The sequence below is a fragment of the Panthera tigris genome, chromosome A3, assembly GCF_018350195.1.
Source record: "Panthera tigris isolate Pti1 chromosome A3, P.tigris_Pti1_mat1.1, whole genome shotgun sequence".
NCBI lineage: Eukaryota > Metazoa > Chordata > Mammalia > Carnivora > Felidae > Panthera > Panthera tigris.
The window spans coordinates 54539458-54563438 of record NC_056662.1 but is presented as its reverse complement, the minus strand read 5'-3'; positions in this window follow the sequence as shown (position 1 = coordinate 54563438).

Below are 23981 nucleotides of genomic sequence, written 5' to 3'. Positions count from 1 at the left end.
AAACTGCTTTCAAAGGAGAACAAAATACCTTTCGGGGATTTAGCTAACCACACCAGAATTTGGAATGCCCTATCCTTGTTGAGGCGAACTGAGGGCTTTTTCTTTCTAACCAGAACAAGCAATTCGCATCAAGGACCACTCAGGAAAATATATATTAAGGAGCTGGGTTTGTCACATGTCTAAAAGGCGAAGGTGTTTTAGCTTCCTGCCAAAGCTGTGCTTTTGTCAAACATGGCTAGAAAGGGGTGCACGCCTCTCTTTCCTATCTGTTGTTTTCTCTCCCACTTTGCTCCACACTTGTCACACAGCACTTTAATGTGCCTGTGGCTTACAGCCGAAATATACCAGGAAGGGGGTTTTTAATGCTCTGGATCCTGGGAAATCTTGGTTAAAACCCAGATGAAATAGGAAGGTGGGGAAAGGTGTCCTCAGGCTTAGCACAGCTCTGCACTGTCATCCAATAAACTTGCTCAGGTAAGATACCCATGTCTGTCCACCTGGCCTCTAGCCGGTCCAGCTGCTGCTGCTGGGAAGTCCTTCCCCCTGTATTCGTCCCAGGCAGGTGGAAGCCGCTCTTCTGGTCATGGGTGGGGTCCTGAGGGAGAGGATCCAGGGATTCATTTGTGCTGGTCCTTTGTGAGTATCTTCAGTCACAGTTTTATCCTGTAAAATTAGGTTTCATTCTGCAAGGCAGTAAGGATTTCAAAAGACATAGCTGGTGTGTCTGTTAGAATAGTCACACGCAGAGGCACCTGGGTGGCTCAGTCGGTTGAGCAGCCAACTCTTGATTTCAGCTCACGTTATGATCCCAGGGTCGTGGGATCGAGCCCCACGTTGGACTCTGTGCTAGGCATGGAGCCTGCTTAAGCTTCTCTCTCCACCTCTCTCAGCCCCTCACCCCGGCTCATGTGCTCACTCTCTCTTTCTCTCTCTCTCTCCGAAATAAACTTAAAAAGAAAAAGAAAAATCACACCTATAGTTTAGAGTGGTATTGAGAGAAACATAAACAGTTTTACCTCTTAATCTCACTAAGATTTCTTCCTTTTTAAATTTATTTTTTATCTTTTTATGTATTTTTTAAATTTATTTTTGAGAGAGAGAGAGAGAGAGAGAGCAAGTGTGAGCAGGGGAGGGGTGGGGCGGGGCGGGGGGGGGGAGGACAAAGGATCTGAAGCAGGCCCTGTGCTGACAGCAGAGAGCCTGATGAGGAGTTCGAACTCACAAACCGTGAGATCATCACCTGAGCTGAAGTCGGATGCTTAACCGACTGAGCCACTCAGGTGCCCCTGTCCCTTCAAAAAACCAAAAATGTATATGGAACCGTAGGGAATAGACAACAAAACCAGGCAAGGATACCCCTATTCTAGGATGTTACAGTACTGTAAAGGAGATAATACCTGAAGGTAAATAAAAATGATAAAACAGTGGAAAAAGTCATAAAGCAGATAGTGTGAGGTATTGCTGGTATTTAGAAAAGAGAGAGGTTGTTTCTTTCTAAGGTGATTCAGAAGGGCTTCACAGGGGAGCTAGAATTTAAGCTGGGTCTAAAAGATGGCAATGTCTGTAGGGTATTTTCTGACACCACATGCATGGTGTGTTTCCAAAATGGGAGAAGAGGCACAGAACTTCCATACCCTCTCTAGTCATACCACCCTCCCAGCACCTCCACCTGTTCAAGCCAGAGGATTCTTGAACCCTGTTGTTTAGGGGGTTTTATGGAGGTTCCATTACGAAGGCACACTTGATTAGATCATTGGTTGTGACTGAAACTGTCCAGCCCTTGTCCCCTCTCTAGTGGTCAGGGGGTGGACCTAAAGTTTCCAACTGTCTGATCACAAGGTAGATTTCTTTGGCAGACCCTCCCTCCACGAGTCACTTGATTAACACAAACTCAGGTGGGACTTGCTCTGAATAACAAGGAACTCTCCCCTCGCTCTTAGCACTCTGGAAATCCCAAGGGTTTCACGGCCCTCTATGCCAGGAACTAGGGACAAAGACCAAATAAGTATTTGCCATGATACTGTGGACTGATTTAGACACATCAATGTGGAAAAGTAAGAACAAGGCAGAACAAGAACAAGGCAAAAGAAGTTGAGAGGTATTTAAATCACAAATAATTTAAATACCTGGCTAGAGGTGTGTCACCGAAGTTGTTGAGCCAGGAAGTGACTTGATCTTTCAATGGTTGGGAACATTATTCTGCAAGAGGGTGCAAGGTGGGTGAAAGTGGACAGGACATGGAGGAGGAAGACCAGCTGGCAGCTGGAAGCGGGGAGGTGTATCAGAAATGTCTAGGTAAGAAACAGTGAAGCTCTGAACTAGTATAGAGGTGTTGGAAATGGAGAGGGCCAGGCAGTAGTTTGGTTTGGTCAACAAGAAAGGTGGCAACTTTAGAATCCCATCTGATGATGCAGATTTTTTTTTTTTTTTTGCTGGTGCAGGTTAGAGTCCTGCCCCATGCAGGGGCATGGTACAAGGGAAAGAGGCTTCCCAGGGGGAATTTCCATCCATGTGCATTTGTTTTCCAAGCTCTTCGCAATTCCGCCTTTTCTAGCTATGTGGCATTTTACGGAATTACGAGCGATCGCTCTAGTTTTGCATCTTCATCAATCTGTGGACAGGGCAGTTGACCTGATCTGCTGTTGGAGCTGGAAAGTCTGGAGATGTATGCAGTGCCAGTTGCTAGAGCTCCTCATCCGGGAACGTGTTAGGTATGCGTGACTTGGTACTTTGAAATGACGGAAGAGAGGAACTCTTCAGACCAGAAGTTTCTTGCCTGGTTTTCCATGGAAGAAGACTCTGCACGTAAGTTTCCTGCCTCTACTTCAGGCTCTTACTGAGATCTGAGCTTCTGAAAATGACCGTAGAGGGGAGCAGATTTTGCCACCCCCGAATCTGTCTTTGGCATAAGGATTATTTTGAGCTAAAGGCAATCAAAACCCCGCAGATTCAGGAGAATCTCTTCATCACCCCCTCAACTGCCTAAATTTACACTGGAAAAGGGGCCTGTACTAGAAGGAGAGCTATTGCCACGGGACACCTTTTTTTCTAAGGAACTTATCTGCCTAACAGGGCAACCTTTGTTTTCTAAACATCTCTGCCTTTCTGTGAGTGGCCTTTCTTCCCTTTGTATCTCTAGACCCCCCTATCCCTTTCCTTAGCATAAGATGTTATATAAACCTCAATTGCCTGGCTGCCTTTGGGTCTCATAGTTTATGGGGCTCCTGTATGTATGAAATGCATTTATTTTTGTCCTGTTAACCTGCATTATGTCAGCTTAATAATTAGTAGCCAGAGAACCTGGAAGGGAAGAAAGGAAACATTTTTCTTCCCTACAGACCTAATATTAGTGTTTCCCCAACTGTGTTCTAAAGATGGGAGATACTTTTCTGAGTCGAATAAGCTTGAGCAATGCTGGGTTGGACAACATACACAGGTTGCTTTGCTGTAGGACTTCTCAGCCTTCAGCACATCAGTGTGCTTTGTAAAGCTCTAAGGGTGCTACAGTATGTCACCCTTCCCAAATTTAGTTGGTTAAAACCCACTTTTCATGCATTATATCTTAGTCTAGTGTCCTTAGAAAGGACATATCCATGATGCTCATTGACCTAGGGGTCCCCAGGCTGGATGACCCAAGAGACCTATACACCTGGAACCTGTAAAACAAGCCACTTCCTGAGTTCAGGGCTGAGGGGCTAAGACAGACCATCCTGTATCTCTGGGCCTACAGCAGCCTGCACTATTTCCCTTCCCATGCATGCTGCTCTGTGTGGTTCAGTCCCCAGCCCTTGGCTGAGCATGCTCATTGCAATGGGACCCCAGGAAGGGGGAGGGTGCAGAGGGGAACTTGGCACTGTCTTAGAGTCCAGAGACCTGAATTAGCAGCACTGAGGTGCCTTTCACCGGCTTTCTGACCTTGGGCAAATTGCCTAATCTTTTTGAGTCCCCTCTGAAAGACGGAGGTAATAATCCACTGTATCATTTAATAGTTACCGATCATTTTCTGTATGCCAGGCAGTGTTCTAGATACAGGGATACAGTATTTGCTCCATCCAGGGATGTTAAACACTATAACAATGAGGCTCTAGTTCAGGCTCCACGGTCCTGGTTATTATTATAAAGGAATCATGAACAAGTTCTTCACAATTTGCTCGCACAGCGACATTAATTGTTCAAGCCAGAAAACCAACAGTTTGGGGCGGAATGAAAGCCTGTGATGCTGGGCTCACAGAATGAACACACCGTCCGTTGATGTATTTTATCTCATTTCATCCACGCGACAGTGCCTCAAGCCCTCTCTGTTCTGTGCTGGGCAAACTAAGGCTCAGAAACACAGTATGACTTGCCCAAGGATGTAGGAAGTTTGAATGACATATTAATAAGCTTGATCTATTAAATCATGTTTATTTTTACTGACTATACCACCTATATCAGGAAACAGGAAGCAGATGGCGCACTCAAAATAGGGTAATTCGAAGAGATTTCTTTACACAGAGACTACTGATGGAGATGTGGATGAGCCTCGTATTGACTGGTAGCGGCCAGGCTGTTAGCTTCCTGAAGGAGGTGAGTGTGGCTGCCTGAGGCCAGCAGGAGGGCTGTACAGAGCAGCTTCCTGCAGAGAGGGGACACAGCCATGTCCAGGTGTCCCTGTGGGGAGGGACATCCCCTGCCATGGTTCTTTTACCTCCTTCTCTCACTCTATCCCAGTCCTACCAGACCATCCCAAGCGGAAGCCAGGGGTCACGGGCACCCTTGATATAGTTCAAGTAGGTCAGCCTCGGGCACAGGGCAGGATGGGGAAGGGTGGCAAGTGGATCTGAAGACTGAGGAGTTAAAATTAGCTCAGACCCAGATGGTGAAAACATGCGTGGCATTGCGTTAGTCTGGGATAAGAGATACGGACCAGCCAGCAGAGAAGCTGCCTGTGTTCCTTCCAAGAACATGCTGATGGAAGTTGTGACATGGCAGGGTGCTCTGTGCAGCGGCCTTGCTCTCTCAGATCACAGACTGTCCCTCTGAAGCTTGAGCACTGAGAGGTGGCATCCCACTCTTGGACCTACATCATTGACGCTCCCTCCATTTCCAGCCCAGGGCCAGAGTTTCAGATGAGGGTACTCTAGACACGAATTCCACATCATCTTTTGTGATTTCCAAAAAACACAGGACCCTGGATTCTGCAGTCCAGGCCTGAGGCCAACCCACTGGCATTCAGCCCCTCTTTGCCCTGAGTTGATAAAAGCACCACTACGTGTAAATTTCACCTTGCCTCCACGGTCCCCCCAAATACTGGGCGACTTTACCTTCTCTCTTCTTGGTGATGCCCCCGGTTCCGGGTGCCTTTCCCTCCTGGCAAGGAGCCAACAGACCTGTCTTTATCAGATTCCACGTTTGCCCTGGGGCTTGGAGGTGGGCAAGTACGCATGAAGAAATCTGGCTCATCCTCCCTCCTGCTACAGTGTAATGTGATGGCCAGTTTTCCCCATTTCTCTCAAGCTTTCAGGAAACAGCCTGGGTGCAAATCCTTGTAGGTGAGCTGCTTTCACTGTGGAGTGTTTGGCGGGTTTCTCTTTTCTGTTAGAATTTTTTGTTTCTGTGAACTCACTCAAGTTTGCGATTTTGTTCTTCCCCATCCTGCTTTGTATCCTGTGAGGACTTTCAAGTTGATGTTGGGTTCTCCTGCCTCTCTATATTCCAAGATGGACTTTCAGCCCTTCTAGAGCAGGAACTGGATGTGGAGAGATGGGGACAGGGCTGTACTAGGAACCCCTGGGGCATAAGAGGGCTTGATGCCTCACTGACCAGTTTGAGAGATTGCTTGGATTTTCTGGATGCCTCTGAGGGAGCTCTCCCTTGGTTTCCTGATTCAGAAATTGAACAGCAGCCCCCTCCGCACACTTTCCTCAGCAAAAACCTGATTGGAGGCACTGGTCCCTTGGGCTCAAACATTGCTACTCCAGATTGAGACCAGCCTGCACCAAATGTCTTTGCCTCACAACTGAATTAGCAGGGGTCTCCCCACTCGTGAGGTCTAGGGGTCACTGGACCTCTAGGAGATTGCCGGTCCCTTCCCCTCCTGCTCCTCACTGTGTCAGGAAGAGCATTTGAACCCCACTTGGGGGGTCACTGTGGGGTTAAAGTTGGTGTTCTACAGTCTGCAGAGACCCCTCCTTCCCTCATTCCCCACCCACAGCCCAACTGGGGAGGATTGTGCCGCCATCATGATCCAAACCCAGCCTTCGTGTTTCCTTATAAATTTGGCACAATCCTAACCCATAAATTCTCAAAGGGGGGACCCTCACATTCAGATCCACCCCATTCGGAAATAAGTCACACCATATTAGGCATAGTTACTGTGCTATGAAGGTTCAAGCCCAGCTCATGGTACAAACTGACAAAGTTCAGCCATCAGTTCGGGTATAATGGGGATAGAATGTCCCTCCGTGCCCCCTGACTCCCACCCCCAGAAGAGTTGTAGGGCCACACAGACCCCGAGAATGAGGGGTGGAGCTTCCTCGGAGTGGCCTGCATGTGTGGGATGGGAAGCTCCCCACACAGCTCCGTACATTTTCTGTTTGGAAGGAGAGTTCCCAATGTGCTCCATAAAGTTCTTTAATTCTCCCAGGCTGTAGGCGCCTGAGCAGATAGCAGAGAATGACATTTGATTTTTATCCAGTTATTTATTTTTTTCACAAATTTTGGTAAGATTCACCTTACATAAAATGTACCGTCTTAGTGATTTTCAAGTGTGCCGTTCAAGTAAATACATTCACATTGTTGGACAACCATCACCACCATGGATCTCCAGCACTTTCTCCTCTTCCCAGGCTACAACTCATCCCCATTAAACACTAAGCCCCATTCTTTCCCTCACCCACTTCTTCTGCTTCCTGTGACTGCGAACTTGACTACCCTAGGAATCTCATGCAAAGTAGAATCACACAACATTTGTCCTTTTGTGTCTGACCCGTTTTAGTTAGCATAATGTGCTCAAAATCCATGTTGTAGCAGGGATCAGAATTTCCTTCCTTTTTAAGGCCGAATGCTATTCCGTGACATGTATATACCACAATTTGTTTATCTGTTATTCATCTAATAATGAATGGCAGGCATTGAGTCCAAGAGTTTCCACCTCTTGGCTGTTGTGAATAAGGCTGCATAAATGTGCATGTTGAGTATCTCCCTGGCAGTTGGCTTTTTGATGCCTGCCGATCAAAGCACATCTGTTGGTATCTGTTGATCAGAATGGATCTGAATGGGGAGCTCATGAATCTGCAAACAGAAAGGAACTTACCTGGTAACATGGGAGCCACAGAGCAGTGAGTGGGAGAGGCCTTCAGGCCTCAACTCAATCAGGTCTGATGATACAAGTTTGTGGAGAGGTTTCAGCTGTATGGCTCTAGTGATAAGAAGACAAGTAAGCTCTTCTCCCATGGAGAACACAAAGTACGCTCATTCTAGAGAGCTTGGCCAGACCTGAGGTCTGCAGGTGAAAGTGCTCTCGGGGCGCCTTGGTGGCTCAGTCAGTTGAGTGTCCAACTTTGGCTCAGGTCATGATCTCGCCGTTTGTGGGTTCGAGCCCCGCGTCGGGCTCTGCGCTGACAGCTCGGAGCCTGGAGCCTGCTTCGGATTCTGTGTCTCCCTCTCTCTCTGCTCCTCCCACACTTGCTCTCTGTCTCCCTCTCTCTCTCTCAGAAATAAATAAAAAAAATTTTTTTAGAAAGTGCTCTCAATCTGTCCAAGTGCCCTTTGCCAGAAAGTGGAATGAAGTGATCCTTGCTCTATTCTCATATCTGTCTCCTCACCAGGAACGTTGCAGGAAGTCCTGCATTGCTGGTAGAATCCTCTGATGCAATTTCTCAGGGGCTCAACCCTCATTCATGAGCCTTCAGCGACAGCCTGTACAATGTCCCATTGATTAGAACCAGTTTCTACCAGTCCCTAGATGTTTGGGCTGTCGAGAAGGCTTACGGTCTCCCTGCAAAGGACCCATTTTTCTCCTTTAGTGACTGTTGCCAGATCCCAGCCGTAGGGTGCAGCCAATCTGCGGTCCCCACCTCTACCAGCCTGGGGGAGCAGGGCAGGACTGGGGACCCTGGGCATACCACCCCCCCACTGTGGGCCCTACTGGGCCAGTGGTAGGTGGTGAGCAATTTGATCTTAGTCTGGTGGGCGGAAACTCAGTGCCTCCATTGCCAATACCCCCATCTGATGAAGCGGCCATCAAGCCCTGACCCCGTTGAAACCTGGTCCGTGACTAGGCTGTCTTAGGGGAAGAAGGCCATCTTTTCCTCACGCACATTGTGCAGGCCAAGCTTTCTGGGCTTGAGATGGGGACAGAAATACTGAATACCTGCTGGTGGTGGTCTGGGGCCCATTGGTAATCACACACTTGTGCCTCTTATGGGCTGTCTGGAGCCTCTGTGGGGTGGGCACCCCGTGCAATAGTGGACAGCACAGTGTCAGTGGAAGCCAGGGACACAGAGGGCATGCTGTGCCGTGCCCAGCTCCAGGTTCTTGGGCAACGTCAACAATGCCCCAGCCCCTGAGGTGCAGAGAGAGAGACCAGAAAAAGGAAACCAACTGGAAGTCGAGGGTGTCCCTCCCATGTCCGGGCACAGGCCACAGGGAGGGTGCCACAGAGGATGGCCATAACCCATAACCCATTTTACAGATGTGGAAACAGAGGTCGCTTGACTCCCCCAAGATCACACGGCCAGTGAGAGGCAGAGCCCGAGCTGAAACCCTGGTGTGTTGGCTGCTGAAGTCCACCCTCTAGAAATACAGATGTCAAAGAAAGGGAGGGGCAGTGGAAGCAGCTCTTCTCGGTTGGCAGCGACCACCTCGCTAGGCTTCGGGGTGGAAAACATGTGGCAAAACACCAAGTGGCAGCTACATCCCAGCACCCTGCTGGCTGGAGGACGCCACCCCCCTTCACTCTGTGTCCCCTCGCCGGTACCTTGAGCTGCGCCGATTTGCCCACACTGCATCAACTACACCTCCCTGAGTGGCGGGATGGCAGATTTCTTTCCAAGAGCGTGGCTGTCAGCGCGAAGTTGTTCCGCTGAAAGTCAGTATTAGAACTCGTGTCTGCTCACCACGATAAACGATAATCATTCCCCGGATCGCCTGCATTGCTTCTTCCCGCATCGCAGCCCTGGGTAGCATCGTGATGGAAATCCGCAGCGTAGGAGTCATCTTATTTTCCCTGTCAGATAGCTCTGCCCTTATTTTGAGCAATTGAGGACGAAATGAAGCCAATTGTGAGAAAATGATCCGTCAAGAGAGACGGAAATGGGGCAGCTCCCACCGCTGCGTGTGGCTCACAGGCGACACCCAGGAGTTCAGAAGCCCACCCCAGTTTAGCAGGGGTGGGGGGTCTTCCAGGCCCGTTATCTCAGAGGCAGGTCACGTAGCAGGAAGCGTGGAGAGATCAGGGGAAATCCTGGCTGCTCTGCTCAGTTGTATCACTTCGGGCTCCGTGTTGACCTTTCTGAATGTTGGCTCGCTCATCTGTAAGATCAGGAGCACGGTTCCTGCCTCGCGGGGTTGTTTGTGAGCATTTAGGGGGATAGGGACTCCGTGGCCCCTGGGACAGCGCCTGGCATCTCGTGGCATGCCTCGTGGCCCTGCTGCTGGATGTTCCCAGCCCTTTCCTGTGCTCAGATGCTATTTCCCCATCAGGTGCGTCCACTCCTTTATTCTGGCTGCCTGACAGCTGACGCTCCCTCTGGTGACAGACACAACATCTGAGAGTGCTCTGGAGGGATATAAAGGGAACTGGAATTCATTCAAGCATTTCTAGTGCTTCTGGGCTGGGAACTGACTTGAGTCGTCTTTTTGATCCTCTCCCCACCCTACTGGAGCCCAGCCGACAGGTGTTAGCCTGCTGGCTCAGAGGCCGGGCCCTGTAGGGAAGGCTCCTTTCTCCCTGCTACACAACCCTAGTTCCCATCACTTACCAGCCGATGTCAGGGAAGCAACCTCTGTCAGTGGCGAGCAAACACTACCTTCACAGGGTACCTATTGAGCATCATTCTTGCCCGGGCAGGTTTGGACTCAGTGGGCGCTCAGGCTGTGAGAACAAGACAACAGGGCCATTGCTCATAAATGCAACAATTCCTTGCATGATGTCCTTATTGTCTAGACCTCAGGAAAGGCACCCGTGTGCCATACTGCTCACTGGGAGTCTTGTCCGAGGTTAGCCGTATCCATCAGGGTGCTGCTGTTTTAAAGGGACTGACGACCCTGTATCTGAACCTCTGCCTGGAAAACCAATTTGCTGAAGGCTTCTCGTTGTCTTAAGTGGTTTCTAAGAATATTTGTTACGTGGTCGTGAAAAATATAGAACACAGGGCATGCAGAATGCAATTACCTGGTGCCTGGGTCCCTCTCCAGGACCATCTGATTTAATTGGTCTCTATTGGCTTCAGCCCTGGGAGCTTTACATGCTCCCCAAGGTTTCCAAAGTGAAGGCCAAGCTCAGAACCAGTGCATTAGATGGACCTTAGTGGAAATCCCCAGTCATTGACAGGTTGTGCAATCTAGGTAGCCGCTGACCTTCTCTGAGCTTGAATTCCTCATTTGTGAAAGAATGGCTATCGTGTTGATCCCGGAGCCTTGTCTTAAGGATAGAATAAGACAGGGGGCACCTGAGTGGCTCAGTCGGTTAAGCGGTCGCCTCTTGGTTTCGGCTCAGGTCACGATTTCACGGCTCGTGCGTTCAAGCCCCACATCGGGCTCTGACAGTGAGGAGCCTGCTTGGGATTCTCTCTCTCTCCCTCTCTCTGCCCCTCCCACACATGCACTCTCTCTCTCAAAATAAATAAATAAATAACTTTAAAAAATAAGCATAAGACAGGATATATGAAGTGACTGCCTAACATAGCAGGCGTGCCTGCAGAAGTAGGGTCTCCCCACAGGCACCTGGGCGAATGAGTAACAGGTCTTCAGGAAGATGTGTGCCCTCGGGAGAGCCCTCAGTATGTTGGAGTGGAGCCCCTAGGTACGGCCATGTCCTATGGCTTCCCCTCTCCCCTCCCGCCCACTGCTAACTGCCCCATCTCCGGAGCATGCCATGAATTCAGTACCACCCCACCACTGGCTGGTAAAAGAGAAAATATTTTGAAGAACCAAGTTTGTTATTTCCAAACACCTCAGGTACCTAGGTCTCTGGTTCTTCACCTCTTCGGCGTCACAGACCTTCCATATTCTGAGGATCTTCCCCCAAAGTGCACTTAGGTACATCCAAAGCAGTTTGAATGGGTATCGAGCCACTGAGCCCGTCACTGAGCCCATGTTGAAAGCACCAGATCTGAGTGAACCCAATGCCGTGCTCACGTTTGGGAAAAGGAATCACAAAGCCGTGTTTCATTCCTGGTCAGATGCAAGGCGGTGGTGGAGTCGTGAAGAAAATCCAGGTTCCTTATCCTGTTTCACTGGTACTGAAGACTCATTTTACCGCATCCTTCACAAAGGAGGAGATGGAAAAGGGCTTAGAGTCCATTGTACTTGATCTATACATGAATGAGAGGTACAAGAAAAATGTTTATTAGGAAGGTCCCCAACTCCAGTGAGGTGCCCTCCCAAAATGCCCCCAGAGGGTGCTCGGCTTGCCCCACCACAGCAATGAACTCTCCGGGGGGCATTTGCCTGGTCGCTTGTCTGTCTCCCTCTGAGGGCCAGGGACACATCTGTCCTATTCATTATGGTGGCCCCGGCACCTGGCCTAGGTTAGGCAATCGATAAACATTGATGGAACGGATGAGTGAATCACTCTAAGAACAAACACACTAGAACAGTTAAAATACGTAAGCATGATGAATTGAACTAAGCATTCAATGCGGTCTCCGCACAAAACCCTTCGAATTTTTATTGCAAGTGTTTAAATATTCAGTTATGTTGCCCTCATTTGTGTCTTTTCTGTTTCCCACTGCCCCCACCCCCACCCCCCTGGGTCTTTTATCCCTTAGTATGAAGTGGGAGCCTGAGTATTCGATACTGCCAATAACAACCTGCCAATTCTGATCCCAGGGACTCAAGCAACAGTATTAAAAGGCATCTGGAATATTTTAAAAACACTGTCCCCTCACAGGGAGCATTAAATGCTATCATCAGGCTGGCATTGGGTACGGAAGAGCCTGCCTTTATGCTCTCTTGATGAGACGCTGTCATGAATATTAATTCTCTATCCTTAGAATAAACGACGCCCTGTGGGCTCTGTCCCCAACCACCGAGAGATGAATATGGAAACCAGCGGCCGCAGTGGGGACGGGGCCTGCAGGCAGGGGAAGGGAGTCTTTGAGACAGAGTCGAGGAAACACCAGGCTCTGGGAGGTGATTTCACAGCTCGGAGATGAGAATCGTGGCAAGGGAACCTAAGAAACTAGAAGCAAAAGCAAAACAACCATTTGCAGAGAAGTCTTTGAGCTCTAAATACCTCGCTGCCACCTCAGCCTCTCACAGAATAGATTTCTGCCCCTTGGAGAAACTGTTTGCTGTGGACTGACCTACTTTTCACATGAAAGATACATGCACTGAAGTGTTCTTCTCTCTTAGCTGGATGGGTTTTTTGGTTTTTTTTTTTTAAGCCCTTCTTTTTCTGACTCTGACATAGCTATACTGTGGGATAGGACTCATTAACTAAGAAGAATGCTCTATGCCGGGGCTGTTCTACAGAACTTTCTGTGCCATCCAGTACGAAAGCCACTGGCCGCGGGGGTCCCCTGAACACTTGAAATATGGCTGCTGGCTTGACTGAAGAACTGAATGTTAAGTTTTGTTGAATTTTAATTAATTTAAGCTTAGTCACTTGTAGCTAGGAGCCATAGACCAGACCAACACAGAGTGGATCAAGAGAGTTCCTAGTTACATTGTCAACGTGGAAAAAAGAAAAAAAGCAAATTGCAGTGTTATACATTTGAGGCAATCCCCGTTTTGAAAATACACTCACCGCAAACAAAACACTACGTTTACATTTGTGCATATAGATGCTTTCAAATGCATCAGAAAAAAATGGCTGGAATTATACCCAACGGACCCTGGAGTAATTACCTCTGGGGAGAAGGCACGAGAAGAGATCAATGAGGTCTGTTGCTTTATCAGCTTTGTTGGAATTTTTAAAAATGAAAATGTATTCATGTGTGATCTACATGTATAATGCAATATGAAAAGAGAACACTTCAAAAATTGTTTCCTTGCCTGATATTCCCGGAGTTATTTTCAGTCTGGTTACCGTGATGAATCCACCTGAGTCCGGTAGCTGAGACCAAAGAAGCCAGAGAACAGGTAGGTGAGTTGTCAGATGCTCTTTCTAGGGAGCCCAGAGATCCTTTGTAGCGGGTTGTGGGGAGGAATCCAAAATGGCTAAGTGCACGCACCCATCCATGGGGGGCAAGTATCACGGAATACTCTGTTCTCAACCTCAACCGTGTGGATATTTGAATCCAGATGCTGGAGTCCATCCCAGAGATTAGAGGTCAGTCTGTCTGGAATGAGCACAGGGCAGTGGACTTTTTAGAAAGCTGCTTGGGTGATTTTTGTTGTGTGCCACAGTTGAGAATGTCTGGGCTGAGGACAGCCCTTAGAGGAATATGCAGGAAGCAGAAAGCAGCACAAGGGGGTCAGGGCCCCACAGGAGGAGCCGTGGCCCTTTGGCGAGGGGAAGGACACGAGGGCGCTTGCTCAGCTTGGCATCCTCATGCAAAGGAACATGGCAGCTGAACTCTCGAAGGCCAGGGTTGGGTTCCAGTCTCTATGTGGGTCATGTCTCCCCTACAATGGCTTGAAATCACTGATGGCATCTCCATACAGTGACTGGGGACCTCCAGCCCCCATCCCTGACTCCAGACTCAGGTTTCTAACTCCCTGCACATGGTTCCTGCCTGGACACCTCATCAACCCGCTTCAAAGCATGGCCACACTGGGACCTCTTCTCTCCCCCCAGGCTCCCCGATTCCAGAAAACAGCTGCACCACGGGCTCTAGCCAGAAGCTCCTCTCTTCCCCTCTTACCCCCTATCCAGTGCATCTTCAGCTCTTGCCAGCTCTACCTGCAGAAGGGGTCTCTGTCTAACCTCACCCTGCCTCCGCAGTGTCACTCTGGTCCAGGTCTCTGTGCCACCTATGAACATTCCACCAGCTCCCCTCTGATTCTTGTCCTCTAGCTTACACTTCCCGCCCCATGGAGGAGGCTCCAAACCACAGCAGGAAGGAACGTGTCCGCACAGCCCTCCCTGCCCACCACTCCATGCCCAAAGCCTCCCCAGCAGCACCCCCCCCCCACGCCTCTGTGAGCAGCATCCTTATCCTTCCGTCCCTTTCAGACTCATCTCCCGCTAGCTGACCTCCTTCCTTCTCAGACCCAGTCACATGGGTGTCCCTGTACACTTGAAGATTCCCTGCCTTAGCGCATGTGCACTAGGTCACACTCCCTCCCTTGCGCCCCTCACCTGGGTCTCTTCTCCAATGTCTTCCTTGGGAGGCCTTTCCTGGCCTCTCAGGTCTCAGTCAAGAAACCACCTCCCTCCCCTACTGGGGTCCCTCTCCAGTCCCTTACCTGGACTTACCTTTCTACGTGGTACTGAGAACAGCCCAGAATGACTGCTTGTTCTTGTTTGCCTTCTCCTCCGTCCTCCACTGAGAAGTAAGTGCCTGGAGGGCGGGGACTGCCTGGTTGCACACAGCTGTCCTGCCACGTCCTAGAACAGGGTCCCAAGAACCGTGGCAGGGCAGGTGCTCGGTGTTCCTTGACCGAGTGAGTCTTCGTTATCAGCTGCTGACTGCACACGGCTATGTATTTGCTCATGTTTTCTTAAGCTATAAAATGCAAAATAATTTATACCGTAAAGTAGGCAAAATGTAAAATGTACCATTTTAACCAGTTTTAAGTGTATCGTTCAATGGCATTGACATTGACGTTGCTGCACAACCATGACCACCATCCATACCCAGAACTTGCCCATCTTTCCAAATGGAAACTATACCTGTAAAGCAAAAGCTCCTTCCTCCTCCTGCCCGCTGCCCCTAGCAACCACCATTCCATTTTCTGAATCTATGAGGTTGACTACGTTCCCTCGTATAAACAGAATCACATAATATTCCTCTTTCTGTGTCTGGCTGATTTCACCTAGTGTAACATCCTCAAATGTCAGCATTTCCTTCCTTTTAAAACTGAGTCATGGGGCGCCTGGGTGGCTTGGTCGGTTAAGCGTCCGACTTCGGCTCAGGTCATGATCTCGCGATCCGTGAGTTCGAGCCCCGCGTCGGGCTCTGTGCTGACCGCTCAGAGCCTGGAGCCTGTTTCAGATTCTGTGTCTCCCTCTCTCTCTGCCCGTCCCCTGTTCATGCTCTGTCTCTCTCTGTCTCAAAAATAAATAAACGTTAAAAAAAAAAATTTTTAAACTGAGTCATACCCCATCGTGTGTATGTACCACATTTTGTTTATCCGTTCATTCATCGATGGACATTAAAGTTGTGGTCATTTAAGTCTTTGGGGTGGGAGGAGGCAGAGGGAGGGGGAGAGAGAGAATCTTAAGTAGACTCCATACCCAGCACAGAGAGTGACATGGGGTTCCATCTCATGAACCCGTGAGATCATGACCTGAGCTGAAATTAAGAGTAGGATGCTTAACCGACCGAGCCACCCCAGGGCCCTCATTTAACTTTTTAATAGAACCTTGTAGCAAGAGTGCTTGCCAAATGTGAGGTGTGAGGAGCAAAAGTATGCCGTCTGATCTAGTATAATCGATGGTCTAGGGAGCCAGCAAAGCAGGATATTCCCAGGACTCCCAGAGTAGCCCTTTGGGGCAGCAGCGGCTAGACCCGAGTGGCCTGGGGGGTGCACATGCCCAAAATGACCTATCTCAACGTCAACATTACACTTAGTAATTACTCACGATAACTTCTTTTTTTTTTTTTTAAGGTTTTATTTATTTATTTTTGAGAGAGACAGAGATAGTGTAAGTGGGGGACTGGCAGAGAGAGAGAGAGAGAGAGAGAGAGAGGAGAGAGAGAATCCCAAGCAGGCTCCACTCCGCCAGCACAGAGCTCAATACAAGGCTCAAACCCATGAAACTGTGAGGTCATGACCTGAGCCGAAACCAAGAATCAGACACTTAACTGACTGAGCCACCCAGGCGCCCCCCACTCACAATAACTTCTAGTTACTACCACCGAACTGTGAGAAGCTGGAGATTTCAAGGGACAGGGAAAATTCCTGGCCATTGTGTGCTTTGGTTTGGGGCTGAGGTGCTCCTGGTAGTCTTGAGAGGCCTTTTTGGCTGTACTTGTTGGCCACCTGGCTTCCTCCTCACACCAGCCCTCTGCCCTGTCCATTTTCCCTGTGAGGCCGACTCCAACCAAAGAAGGCGGTTGGAGTTCCCCACCATTCCCTCTCCCCAACTCACCTCCCAGTCCTGCCCATCAGAACCCAAGAGCCAATTGAAGGAACAAGTCTGCCATTTTTTTTTTTTTTTTTCCTCTGAAACTTGAAGCCCCAGGAAAGAAAGCAAAGTCTGGTCAAATTTGATTGTGTTGCAGATGAAGAAAGCCTTGGCTATGCCTCCAAGAATGAGCCGAGGGTGCAGGTAGGCGTGTGAGGAGGCTGGGCTGATTGGGGTGGAGGAGCATGGTGGGAGATAGCAAGGGGAAGCTGGGGAAGGAGGGAGACAGTTGATGAGGGAGCTGGAAAAGCCAGGAAGGGGATTGCGGGTTTTTCTAGAAGGAGGCCCATCTCAGGCAGGGGTTAGGAGTAAGGAAAGGCAAATGTTGTATCCAGCCTAGAATCCTTTTGAGCATCCCTTAAGTCATTCCAACCACATGCTCTTCTCCTCAAAACCAGGTCTGTGGGCCAGTGCCAGTGGCGAGGGATCTGTTTCCAGTCCACGGTGAGGGAAGCACGGGAGTAAAGAGGAAAGAGGGGACAAACTGGGAGCAGCTGACAGGCCAAGGCATCCAAGCACATGGCCAGTAGCCTTAGCCAGTCAGAGGGTCTGAGATCAGGGGCTGTTTACCTGGTGCTGAGCCTGGCAGGGGGGTGGGTAGGGAAGGGTAAAGGGGTGGCAAGGCGAACACAGGCTGGGTTCTACCAAGCCCAGTGGGGGGTCCTGTCAATCCTGGAAGGGTGGATGATACCAGTCCTTCACTATGCATGGCTTGAGGACACTGTCCTAGAGCGCCAGCCCCTGTCCCAGCATGCCAGCCTCTCCTGCAGCCTCCATACCCAGCCTGCTCTCAGGTTGGACACCCAGTGAGGTGGCTGGTCTGCTTTTAGGGGCAAATGTGCACACATCTCCCCTCCCTAAACACTCCCCGCTCCAATGGTGAGTTACTTTCCTGTGAATGATGCTTGGGGACCTAGGCCATCTGAGGAAACAGAAGAGTGAGGTCAAATTTCTCTCCCACTCAAGAGTGTGTTCTCTTGCAATGGAATGGTGGGCGAGGTGCCCCATTACTCTGTCCCTTCCATTTATTTACATTTTGCTTTTCTCCCTCTCTCTACCTACAGTTGAAATCTCACAAGTTAAGCGTATGCGTGATTTTGCTCCATGGTAGAAGTCATGGAAGTAAAAACTGTGTGTCCACCACGAACCAGGCCCCGGGATCATAACTTTCCATGGATTTTATCATCGACTCTTCACCTCAGCTCAAGGAGGAGGATGCTATTATTGTATCAGTTTACACTTGGGGCTGTTGGCGAGAGTTGTTTTAACTCTTCCTATCCCTTGTGTTATGAGTTGAATTACTCACTTCCTGCCCCTGCAAATGCTATGTTGGACTCCTAACCCTCAGTACCTCAGAAAGTGACCTCATTTGGAAAGAGAGTCTTTATAGATGTAACACACTAAGAGGAGGTCATTAGGGTAGGCCTTGACCAATATGACTGGTGTCCTGACAAGAAGGGGACATTCAGACCCAGATGCACACAGGGATGACCACGAAGGAACACAGGGGAAAGCCACGCTAAGACAGAGGATTGAACTGTTGCATGTACAAAGGAAGGAATGCACAAAAGTATGGCAGCCACCCACCAGAAACAAGAAAGAGGTAAAGAAGGATGCTTGCCTATAGGTTTTAGAAGGAATATGGCCCTGCCAACACCTGACGTCAGACTTGTAGTCTCCGGAACTGAGAAGACAATCATTTCTGTTGTTTGAAGCCACCCAGGTTTTGGTATGTGTTACAGCAGCCGTAACAAATGATCACCTGGATCCAGCCAGGCCTGAAGCCATGGCTATTTTAGTCACACAAGCCTCAAACTCTTCTTTTCTTTCTCTTGAGCCGATATCCCCCACTTGTAACCAGAGAGTGACTGTGTCAAATGGTCCATGTTGTCACTGCAGCTTTGTGCTTGGTATCTGACCTGTTGGCCATCTTTTCTCACCTTTGCCTGTGAGACCACCCCCCCCACCCCCCATCCCCTGCCCCGGCGCCTTAGCATGGGGAGGGCTGCAGGAAGTTTGTGCTGTTGAGTCATGAAGTGAAATGACTGTTTCGAAATATTGCAAAAATAATAGCCTCTTAGAACAGTTTGATGTCTTTTTCTTTACATGTTTCCCCAAGCAGGGTAATGAGGTTGGCGTCTCCGTGTGGCCCGTGGTTTACTCAGCACAACCAGGGAAGAAAGGCCCCTCTGGGCTTCAACACCTTTCAGAGGGAAATTCATGCTGTTCCTCTGGGCTAAGGCTTCACGTGAGTACAGAAGATGGCATGGGGGAGGTGATCAGAAGCCCTTTTGCCAATCAGTCTTTCCAGACCTCACTCCCAGAGTGGCAATTAGGTCTGCTACGAGAAGGAAACAAGTTATCTTAGTAGGTGGGTAACCCTTGATCCTACTGGAAAAAGAATTAGCTCATTGGGGACTACACATTTTAAATTAAAAATTGGCATTTTTATAAAGAGCGTATAATTTTAATATTCTATTCTGTGCCCTCAACACAATTTAAGTGACACACCAAGCATGCACTCAATTTTGTTCTTAAAAGAAAAAACCAATCTTGTGTCTCACTAGAATTCAGCATGTTTTTGAACCGACAATGTTAAGAGACAGCGTTTCTGAAATATAAAGTAGAACTTGCAAGAGTGAGAAGCTTGTTTAACTTCGTTGAATTTTTACTGAGTATCTTCTAATGGATATGGAATGGACAGAGAATGGAAAACCAAATAATCTATGACTCTTGCCCCTGAAAAGCTGTCAGTCCATGACAAGTATGATAAGGGCTTGAATTTTGGAAAGAAATTTTGGAATGCTTTGGGATGTAAGAAACAAACAAACTAACAAAAATCGGACTCAACTGACCTAAAAACTCACATGACTTAAGGTAGTTTTGCTTCCAGTTTAAGCTGGATCCAGGGCCTCAAATGCTCCGACCAGGATTCAGTTTCTATCTTTTCTCTATCTTTTCTTTTTTTTTCTTTTATTATTTTTTTTACAGATGAAATTTATTGTCAAATTGGTTTCCATACAACACCCAGTGCTCATCCCAGCACATGCCCTCCTCAATGCCCATCACCCACCCTGCCTTCCCTCCCACCCCCCATCAACCCTCAGTTTGTTCTCAGTTTTTAAGAGTCTCTTTCCTCTATCTTTTCATGTCTTCCCCATTCTTAGCAGCTCCTCTCCACTCCTCTTGCCCCAGCCCGTACTTTCAGCCCCTCTACTATTCTGCTCCCTGGGGATCAGGAAGAGGTACGAGAAGGTGATGCATTGAAGTTTGAAGGCAGAATTTGCACTGGATTGACAATAAGCGAAGCACATTCCAGCAGAGAATATCTTGAAAGGCATGGTCTGGGAGCTTCACATAGTTTGGGGCTGCCGGAAGAGAGAGTTCATTTCAGGGAATGTGAGTTACACTGGGCGCCGAGGGGCCAATGATCTCTGCCCTGAGCCCATTGGAGGAGGTAGCAATTTATTCTGAATGTCCCGGGGAAGGATTCTAAGCTGGGTGTGCCATGATAAGATCTGCACTTTAAAAAGAAAACTGAAAAGCCTGACTCAAACCAGTCTAAACAATCAGGAAGTTTATTATCTTATGTAACTGAGTTCAGAGGGAGGGTGGGTCCAGGCTTGGCCTGATCGGCACTCAAAGAGGTCCTCAAATACGTGATTCTTTTGTGTTTCTCTGCTCTGCCATCCTCAGTGTGAGCTCTAACCCAAGTCTGGCTCCGCTCGGGGTCACAGAATGGCTGCCTGTGGCCAGCAGGGCCATATTCAGTGTCCTGTGTGCATCCAATAGTGGGGGTCAGGGGAAGGGGGGACAGTGAGGGGAAGAGCGGGGAGAGACAGGGAGACAGAGATAAGAGAAGTCAGAGAGGGAAGGGGAGGGGATGGGAGGAGAGAGAGGGAGAAAGGAGGCTAGAAGAGGAGACGGAGGGGGCAGAGGGGGAGAGAGGGTGCGAAAGAGGGAGAGAAATTATCTGCAGACTCTTAACTTCTTCCCAAATGGATTGACCAGGAATTGGGCACTGAGTGTGGACACTGGGAAACCAACCATCCACATAGCATGTTCCCAGTCCTTTAACTCACACCCAGGAGTCCACTGTGTTTTGGAATTTAGAATTTTTGGATTTGGGGAATGGTGCCTGTGACTCTACACCCTTCCCTCCCCACCTGCCTCCGGGGACTCTGAGGGAGTGGCCCATACTCAAACAGTCCTACAGGAGGTGCCTAGATCCTTGTGCCCCAGGGATAATTCCCTAAACACCATTTAGGGCAGCTTTGCGGCCGGTGAGTCACGAGCTTGTGGTGTGCCTCCTTTCTGGGTGTAGGAGTGTAGGAAGGAGGGTAGGGTACCCAGGGGGCTCAGAGAGGCTGCTTCTGAAGCCATTTCTTGGTGATGCAGGATGAGGGGAAGGGGGGCGGTGTCCGTGGGAATGGAGAGCTCAGTGGACGCGGGATATTCAGGGGAGATGATGACAAGGCAAACGTGAAGACCAGATTACCTGGAAAAATAGCAGAGTCCTTCTTCTGCCACTAGAGGTCGTGAAGAATTGAGACTAAGTTCATAGATGGCTGAAGTGTTTGCAGGTCGTTTGTGTGGAATCATCTTCAGGACAAAGAGCTGGAACTTCTGTTTGTGGATATGTCTCAGATATGAAACCATATTTCCCTCAACATCCGTGGAAGTGTATTTACGTTGTGTCTCATAAATGCATATGTGCAGTCTTAAGAACTTAAGTGTTGAGATACATTAGCATCCTGCACTCAGGTGGGCCCTGCCTGGGAAGGCCCCTCTAGGGCTCCCCCTTCGCCATGGTCTGTGGGTACAGGGGAGCTGTACCTCCTGTTGCCAATAGAGCAAGCGAGAAGAGGTAAAAGACAGGGCAGGTTATTTAGATGAAAGTGTGGAATTTGGGTCACAATTAGTGGCACCAGAGGATTCCCTGAGGTCCCTTCTTTAGCCCACCATAAAGAATTCCTTACTTGCCAGCCCAGAATGGAGACAGAGGGCCAGGGCCCTATGGTCTAGGGCCGAGGGCTGGGGGTGGGGTGGGGTGGGACAAGAGGAAGCAATGGAAGCCATGTGAGGTGTGGAGGAAGTGCATCAGCCAGGACAGGAGGTTTTAATTGCCATTACTTGAACCACGTGTGTGTAATCCCTGTCAGAATGTTCCAGAAACACTTGAGCCGGGGTCAGTTTTGGTTGCCGGACGGTGAGGACAGTGACAAGGGACAACCACCAGGGAGGGAGCATCAAAGTCAGAAGGGTGCAGGTCCTCAGTCCAGACTGAAGACTTTCTGAGGTATGTGGAGGGGGGAATCAGAGCCTAACAGAGTGGGGTGGCCTTCCGGAGGCCAGAGAGCCCTGTGGGGGCAGAACTGGCACGAGATTTGGTTCCCTGGCAGGAGGCCCAGGCTCTCACCCCTGTTTGACCTGGAAGGCAGGGCTGCAAGCCTGGTTAGTTGGAAGGACGAGCCAGAAGCAAGTGCTTCTTGCCGTTTCCACCCACATCCGAGCTGGCCTTGGCCCCTTCCAGGGTTCTGGGGCCTCCTGCCCTGATTTAAAACTCCTCTTCCCAGGGTTTCAACAGATCCTGACTTAACACCCTTCTGCTTTGTTTTTTTTTTTAAGATTTTTTTTTTAATCTCTTTTTATTTTTGAGAGAGACAGAGATAGAGTGCAAGCGGGGGAGGGGCAGAGAGAGAGAGACACAGAATCTGAAGCAGGTTCCAGGCTCCGAGCTGTCAGCACAGAGCCCGATGCGGGGCTTGAACTCACGGACTGAGAGATCATGACCTGAGCCGAAGTTGGATGCTCAACTGACTGAGCCACCCAGGCTCCCCAACAGCCTTCTGGTTTTTTTTTTTTTTAAGATTTTTTTTTTTTAATCTTTATTTATTTTTGAGAGAGAGAGAGACAGAGCAAGAGCAGGGGGAGGGGCAGAGAGAGAGGGAGTCACAGAATCCAAAGCAGGCTCCAGGCTCTGAGCTGTCAGCACAGAGCCCGACTCGGGGCTCGAACTCACAGACTGAGAGATCATGACCTGAGCCCAAGCCAGACGCTTAACCGACTGAGTCACCCAGGCGCCCCAACACCCTTCTGTTTATGGCCTCAGGCTGCTTTCTCTTTGGCTGGTCTGGAGACCCGGCTCCACACAGACATCTCACCCCAACTGCAGACACAGGTGAGAGCGACCTCCATCCTCCACCGCATGCCCACCTGGGTCCCGGTGTGAACGTGGGCCTCCTATCACACCTGCCAGCAGCCCTCAGGGGCCACCTGTCCGGGTTCCTGTTATGTGCTGCTGACAGATTTAGGCCACGTTCCTCTCTGCCCCAGCTCGGGTGGACTGCCTCCCGCCACGCCCCTCATCCCATACGGTGGTGGCTCTCAGGGTCACAGTGGGAGCTAATGTACTCACCCCGACGAGCCCCAGATTTTCCCTTTTACAGTGAGAATCACCCCAGCCCACAAAAACAGGCAGTTTGAAAAGCGCACACGTGACTGTGATCTAGCCAAGAGAATTAAACTGGAAAAAACCTGTTCATGTAGAAGGAGCATGGTGAGGTCCATTGGTAATAAACTAATAAAACATTCTGTAAATATTCCAGACCACAAGGTGGTCTGTGGCCGCTCACAGGAAGCTACGGGACCGGTGGATTTAATACACAGTCCCATAACGCCCAGAACACATTTTCCGGGTGGGAAGGAGCCCACAGAAAGATGGGGTGACGCCGTGCCCTCAGACAAATGCTCATCTGTCAGGGATGGCAGGCCCATTCTAGGCAAGATGTGATCATTGTAAACCCTTTATTATCATTTAACAAAAGGGTACGGATAAATTAGTTTGGGTATCAAAGTCGTTTTTTCGCTTGTTGCTGCATTCAGCATTTTACTAACCGGTATATCTAAAAGCTCTGCATGTGTAGTGATGTGTAGTGAATAGAACGGTTTCGATGCTGGGATTTATCCGCCAATGTGGGAGGAAGAAAAGAAATGTGGGTTAGAAAAAAAAAATCCCCTAAGATCCATGTCAGGATTGTTTTTTTTTTTTTCCTCCCCTGTACTATTTTTTTTTTTTGCAGTAAAATATTGTTCATCCCTCACTCTGATCTGGAGCTACAGAGCTAAGGAGGATTTTCAAGGTAATTTGGAGCCGAGGACAGAAAAAGAAAAGACACTCTATCAGTCACTTGGATCTCCAGATAGTCATTTTTTATCCCATGCATTGTTGAATCTGCTTGTCCCTCTTGAAGCCTTTGGATGATTCCTGCAGACTCGGTTCCCTATTCTGGTCTGCAAGTGGTGACTTTGTGTCTGCATACGGCATTTCACCCTCTTGCCTGGGATCCTGCCGCCTCCAGCAGAGAGAACTTCGGACCCTGTCTGCGAAGAGCAGGCCCCTCCGTGTGCGAGGTCCGTGCCGGTCACGTACACAGCACACCCCACTCAGGTTATTTTCACTTTGGGGCAAAGCTTGCCTCTATGAGACCCCAGAAACACTTCTTCCTGGGCCCCCTCCCTTCTTTCTCTGACCCTTCCT